This window comes from Momordica charantia, assembly GCF_013281855.1.
Source record: "Momordica charantia cultivar OHB3-1 chromosome 9 unlocalized genomic scaffold, Mcharantia_2.0 BLBB01000009.1, whole genome shotgun sequence".
In the NCBI taxonomy this organism is placed as follows: domain Eukaryota; kingdom Viridiplantae; phylum Streptophyta; class Magnoliopsida; order Cucurbitales; family Cucurbitaceae; genus Momordica; species Momordica charantia.
In genome coordinates, this window is record NW_028275167.1 from 15,641,018 (window position 1) to 15,647,955 (window position 6,938).

At 38.4% G+C, this 6,938-nt stretch overlaps 1 long non-coding RNA gene across 1 annotated transcript; it reads right to left on the minus strand.

Moving 5' to 3' along the window:
- Nucleotides 1-3,702: 3,702 nt before the first annotated feature.
- LOC148209064 (uncharacterized) lies at nt 3,703-6,629 on the minus strand. The gene is made up of 3 exons (XR_015787315.1): nt 5,948-6,629; nt 5,821-5,860; nt 3,703-3,958 (listed from the first exon to the last, which is right to left on the minus strand). It is a non-coding gene; the product is annotated as an uncharacterized LOC148209064 (long non-coding RNA).
- Between the last annotated feature and the right edge of the window lie 309 nt (nt 6,630-6,938).

A 6,938-nucleotide genomic window follows, 5' to 3' on the forward strand; every position in this document is an offset into this window, starting at 1 on the left:
TTTTAATTAAATATGCGATATTTAATTAAAAGTTAAATAATTAATTGTTAATTAATTATTTATTTAATTAATATTTGGATTTAAATCAATTACTTATTAATTAGATTAATAATTAATAATTAAATTAATTAATTATTAATTAGATTAATAATTAATAATTAAATTAATTAATTTTTAATTAGATTAATAATTAATAATTTCATTAATTGCTTTAATTAATTGTTAATTGTTTTAATTAATTTGTTTATTATTAATTTAAAACAATAAGATATCTTGATGACTTTGGGATCCCCTAGATTCAAGAGAAGATATCTTATATCCAAGGGGATAAGATATCCTAATGCTCTTAGGATATTCCCTCTCGCTAAACCCTAAAGGGATGAAAAAGGCTTGAAATCTCTCGACTCTCTTACTCTCTCAATCATTTGCAATTTGATCCCACAATTCAGATTCTCGATCGAGAGACATAGCAATAAAGATAAAGTGTGTTGTCTCATTGGGATCACACGAAGAAAAATCTTCAAAGGTAAAATCTAACATTCTTCTTTGTTTTATATTTTTCTGTGTTTTAAATTTCAAAAGAAATTCAAGAACGCGTTCTACTGCTTCCGCTCCAGAATTCACATCCCCTTCACAAACTCGTGGAGTGATTCCTGCCTAGAGCATAGTGAGTAATCTGTCTACTCAAGGCAACTGACTGCAAAGGTAATCCATCTAAGGTTTCCCTTTCGGTTTGAAACCAATTGTATGATTGGATTCAAGTGGCTATAGGCTAGATAATTCCATACGCTTGAGTTGTTGCATATCATTTGGTATCAAATCTAAGGCTCTAGATCGGATATATGTTACTTTCTTGCTTTTAAATTATGTCTTTGTCTTTACTTTTCCATCTTATTTCGAAAAAATCACAAAAAGAGTTCATCCCTTGTTCTCTGTCTTCCGTGTGCCTTTTGTTATATCACTCTTGCTTGAAAGTTATTGATTTTGAAAATTACTTTAAAGTATCTAAATCTAGTTTGTGAGTGTTCAACGAGCTTTCAACAAACAAAGTTTTACTTTAAATCGAATCCCATAGCCAAAGTTATCAATTTTTTTCAAAACCCTAGAAATTGATCAATGTGGATCATTCGTCTGAAAGTTATCGAATTTTTATTGTGCATTGCTTTTCTGGAAATTCATGCAGCATCTGAAAAATCCCTCTATCAACTTCGATGAATTATATCTTGTTGAGCGTTTATGTGCTTATAGTAGAATCTTATACCAAATTGAATCTCTGAAAGAGCTTTCCAAGAACACCAAGATCGCTGCCGTTCGAGATTTAGAGCAAAATTTATTTTAGGGACACCAAGAACTATGCAATAAAAATTAAAGAAAACTTTCCTTATTTGGAGCTAGATAGATTTGGAAAAAATTAATTGGCCTATTAAATCCGATCCAAATCAAAGTTATTTTTGGCAAAATCTGATCCAAATCAAAGTTATTTTTGGCAAGTAATCACATCTTTAGTTTATTTACATTTCTAAAATTATTTGTGAATTATTTTGCCAAAGTAGGAGCACCTTAAAGAAGAGGACATCTGCCACCCAAGAGAGGCCTTTTGTGCAGCCCCAGATTTTCTTGGAGAGATTGTAGCCCCTCCAAACGTCCTCAAAACTTAACGGCAGCCCAAATAAGTTAAATTTACTCATTGTGCATTTAGTTGCCATTGCTTTAAACCCCATCCAAGCCGTATACATCACACACCTTTATCCCAAAGTTAGCCCTCTTCCCGCAAGCTACTGTTTGTGTTGGAGCACTTTTTGTGTGTGTTTGAACAACGAATTGGATTCTGTACATCTTTTAGAGTTAATTTTTATTTTCTTTAATTTTTATTGCATAGTTCTTTTCATTTGTGTGCTTTGAATCCAACTTGTATATTGTAGTCAAGTCTTGGTTACCAAGAGCGTTAGGCTCAAGGTATTTTGTCTTGTCCTTTTCGATTTAGCATTCATCATATCATATTCTTTCCTCATTTAGCATTTGGTATCTTTCATATCATTTGTTTCCTTATTTGTCATTGGTATCATTCATATCATTGACCCCCCCCCCCATTAAAAAAAAAAAGCATCATTGGGAGTCACTTGGTTTAGAATTGAGTATCTTTGTATTTTGTTACCCTTTAGACCGTTGCTTGCTATTTTCTAACGTCGACGCGCCACGAGCAATCAACCTAGCATCTCAAGGTAAGGGTATTCACACCATATCAAGTATTACCCCTACGAAAGAAAGAGTAAGCCAAAAGACTCAAGTGAGGGAGTGAGTGAGATATTTATATTGTTATTTTCTAACCTTTACTTGTGTAGTGATGGCATCCAGAGGAAAATCTCAAGTAAGCAATGAAAGACTTAGAGAAGCTCAAATCCAAACATTTGTAAGATTCACACAAAGGCTTGAAGACATTACCGAATCTTTACAAATGTTGAACACATGTGTTCAAGGATTGGAGAGACCACAAAGAATCCCACAACGAAGGAGACCTATGAGTCCCCAAGAGAAGCATCTGAAAACTCCTAAGACGAAGAGGTAAGAACCTTAGGAGACTATTATGCTATCAATGAACATTATGATGTAGGTCTTTTAAGGAGAGCATACCATGACCAACCAAGAGGAAAAATCCAACCCATTCGAGAAACGCCAAGGAAGGAGAACTACCTAGGGAGCATCAAGTTAAAGATCCCAACTACCATGGGGAGTCCATATCCGAGGAGTTTGAAGCATGGGAGAAAGAAATTGAGTTAATGTTTGCATGCCACAATTATGAGGATGGCAAGAAGGTAATTCTAGCAATCATTCATTTTAAGGATTGTGCACTAACTTTGTGGGATAAAGTCATGTCTCATAAAAAGAAAAATCATGAAGGACCCATAAAATCTTGGCTCGAGTTCAAAGAGCTAGTGAAGAGAAGGTTTGTGGCACCACACTACCATAGAGCAAACTTAAGGAAATTAAACAAGCTCTATTAAGGCACCAAAGAAGTTGAAGACTACTATAAAGAGATGAATATGTTGATGAGCCGATTGTAACTAAAAGAAGATGATGAGACCACTATGGTCAGATTCTTAGACGGTCTTAATCCGGATATAGCCGACAAGATTGACTTGCAACCCTATGGAGACATGGAGGAACTTCTACACCTTGCCGTCAAAATAGAGGAGCAAAATCAAAGAAGGGCTAAAAGGTATGTTAAATCTAATCCTAAGACCACTAGTAACAAGATTGAGACTAACCCCTTAGAGTCAGAAACTAGAAGTAAAAGGTATGTTAAATCTAATCCTAAGACCACTAGTAACAAGATTGAGACTAAACCTGTAACGCCCCAGGAATTTCACCATTTCCAAAGAGGGACCGTTACTAAGACTACCTAAAATTTTCACATAAACAAGATAATTGTCTTCGCAACAATACTAAGCAATAAGGCTACCACGCTTCCGCTGCGTTACTCTGATTTTCAACACTCACGAGAGCTTGAACAATTAGAACAACACCACTAAAGATTCAAGAGAAACTCACATCCTATGCAGATAAACCATTAAACCAAACCCTTCAAGGAAACCTCTACTAACTATAAACCATCCACTAAATGAATATTAACATCTCAATGACAATGAAGCAAAACTAATTCAAGTACTATCAATTTAAATAAATGTATTCATAAATATCCTAAGTAGGTTACGATCCCGTAGTTCAAGAAGCTAACAAAATTAATGCTCTAAAAGAGAATAATGAATCGGCAACCTTACAACATCTTTTAGACCATAAAACTAAACAAGACCAACCGCTAACAACTCAACTACACGATTAAATAGCCACAACTATCCTAACTAAAAGAAATTAATTGCACGCAGCATAGCCAATGGTCTTTTCGATCAAGCCTCCTCCTTGCCATCACCATCCCAAGAGTTAGCTCGATACCTACAAACTGGAGGGGAAAAAGAGGGATGAGTACAACCACAGTACTCAGTAAGCAGCCCTTATCTGAAGGGTCACGCACAAACAGCATACTTATCAAGGAACAACGTGTCATGCTTATTAAAGAATCAACACACACACATCATGCTCAACCAAATCATGAAACATTCGTAGTCATGCTTTTCAACACATCATGCATCCAAACATAAACACATTCCATAAATTTAGTGACAACCACAACCAGGAAACACGTTAACAACCAATCTCTAGTCTCCCTAACATCTCAAGTACCTCTACGCTTATCACAGCTATCCTAGCCTTCCACAGTTAACTCCTTCGAGTAGAGTCGGCCTCTGACCATTTTTACCCAGAGCCCCAACACTACTGCATCGGCCCTCGACCATTTATACCCGAGGCCCCGATGACTTCACCATCTATTGGCCCTTGACCATTTATACCCAAGGCCCCAATAGACTTCCTTCCAACGGACTCCTCGTATCGACCCTCGACCATTTATACCCGAGGCCTCGACACTCATCCTTATCCAATATTGGTATATCGACCCTCGACCATTTATACCCGAGGCCTCGATACCCAATTAGTGACGTATCAGTCCCCGACCATTTATACCCGAGGCCCCGATGACTTCACCATCTATTGGCCCTTGACCATTTATACCCAAGGCCCCAATAGACTTCCTTCCAACAGACTCCTCGTATCGACCCTCGACCATTTATACCCGAGGCCTCGACACTCATCCTTATCCAATATTGGTGTATCGACCCTCGACCATTTATACCCGAGTCCTCGATACCCAATTAGTGACGTATCAGTCCCCGACCATTTATACCCGAGGCCCTGACACCCACCCATTCACTTTCTCCAAGAATCCAACTCTCACCAGAGTCTTACTATATACTTTCTTAAGCCACTACCCCTTCATCTTTCAACTCACAAATACAATTCAGCATGCTTCCACAACATAAACAACTTTCTAATAATGAAATAATAACTCAATCGTGCTTGATATCCAACATCAATATTTAACAAGCATTACTAAGTATAATAACTCATTAAACACGTCGAACCATTCATGCATGATCTGACAACAAACATTTCCACAGCAATACTCAACAGTTTAGCAAAGCAGAAATCTCGCCATTTTCCCCGACAAATATCCAACACTACTCCAAGTACATCGGCTAACACAACGAGAGTTATTTAGCGAAATGACATATCAAAATTAATATTAAACGCCACAAAACCAGCACATTAGAGACCATTTAACACACATTAACACACGCACACGCCCCTTGTCTACTTACTTTATTATGTCTCAAAACTCTCACAAGAGTCCTACTTGCTACTATGCCATGCCTCATGCATCAACAATCTCATAACAGTCCCACATGCGATACCCCAAAATGATCATATATAAAAACCAATCAATTTAAAATAGTCCAGCATGATCCAACAGCTCCAACAAGCTTCGTTCACAGAAAAGGCACAACCAACAACTTAACCAAAATATAATTGATAGATACCCAACATACCTCAAACACAACCGACTTCTCATAAATATTCAATATGCTTTCGAAACAACATATTATAGTACTGGTATACATATTTCATCATGAAAACCAATTAGAACATAACAACTATTCAATCATAGTCATCCAAGATTACTTGGCTACAATTTATTCACGCAACCACATAATTTTCCCAAGATATATCAACAGTTTTATCAACAATAACGTTTACTAAATGTTAACAACGACAAGCAACATGCAAATATCACACATGGGCACACGAGCAAACAACCATATCATATCAGCACACAACAACCAACCCCTCCAGTAAGAAACTACTTACAACAAAGTTCTAATGCGCTACCAAGTTCACCGAAGGGTTCCTAAATCCAAAAGCAAACCAAACTTGATTAGAATTCATGTTAGAAACACTTATTTTGCATCGAAAGTGAGTTTAGATGATCCGTTACCTATTATCTCACCATAAAACCTCTTGGGTAAGGAGTGGGTCGACGCCGAGGAGGTTCGGGCATCCAAAACTGAGTTCGAATGTCCTTATGCTTGCTGTTCCGATGTCAAAAGCGATGGGTAATGCTGGCTTGAGTCTAATAGGGGTGGGTACCGTGAATCAAACTCCGGACAGGTGTGGGTAAGCGTCTAAAGTCGTCGAGGGGAAGCAAAGGCCACAGATCGGGGCTGTGGGTGGTCGTCGGAGCGCGCACAGCCACGGGCCGTCGTCGGAACGCCGCAGAAACGGCACAGCCACTGCAGAAAACCGGAACCGCCCCGGGTTTGGGTTCCAGACCCGTGTGAGACGGCGGAAAAGCGCTGAAGGCGCGCCGCTGCTGCCGTCGACGATTGCTGAAGAAGTTCCAAGTCGCGCCGCCATTCGGGATTGAGAGCCGACGTTCGGGATTGAGAGCCGCCGCTGCTGTTCGAGGAAACGCCGTCGCCGCTGGTTCGAGGAACGCCGGCCGCTGCTGCTAAGGGTTCGCTAGATGGAGAAGCGCCACCGATCGCTGCTGTTACCGTGGGTCGTCGCCGGAGAAAGAAAACCAGGGGAGGCCGGCGGCTGGGGTGGGGGATGAAGAAGAAGAAGAAGAAGAAGAAGAAGACCTAGGGTTTGTTTTTTTTTTGTTTTAATCTCCTTTTCTTTTGTTTGTTTTATTTATTTTACATTTAAACCAAAAAGCCCACATTCCCAATTTTTTAAAGAATCCTCTTAATTAGTTTTAAAAATGAAAAGCTCAACTCCCAATTCCAATGGAAAGCCCATGGGCTAGAGGAAACTAGAATTCTATTTTCAAATAGTTCTAACGGCCCAAAACAAGAAACCCGAAATCTCACGTTAGTTGTTAAAATAAAACTCACAATAATTCGAGATAAAATAATTAACTTCAACTCTAAGACCCAAGAATAATAATTCAAAGAAAAGTAGAATTTATGAAGGAAAATCCTAAA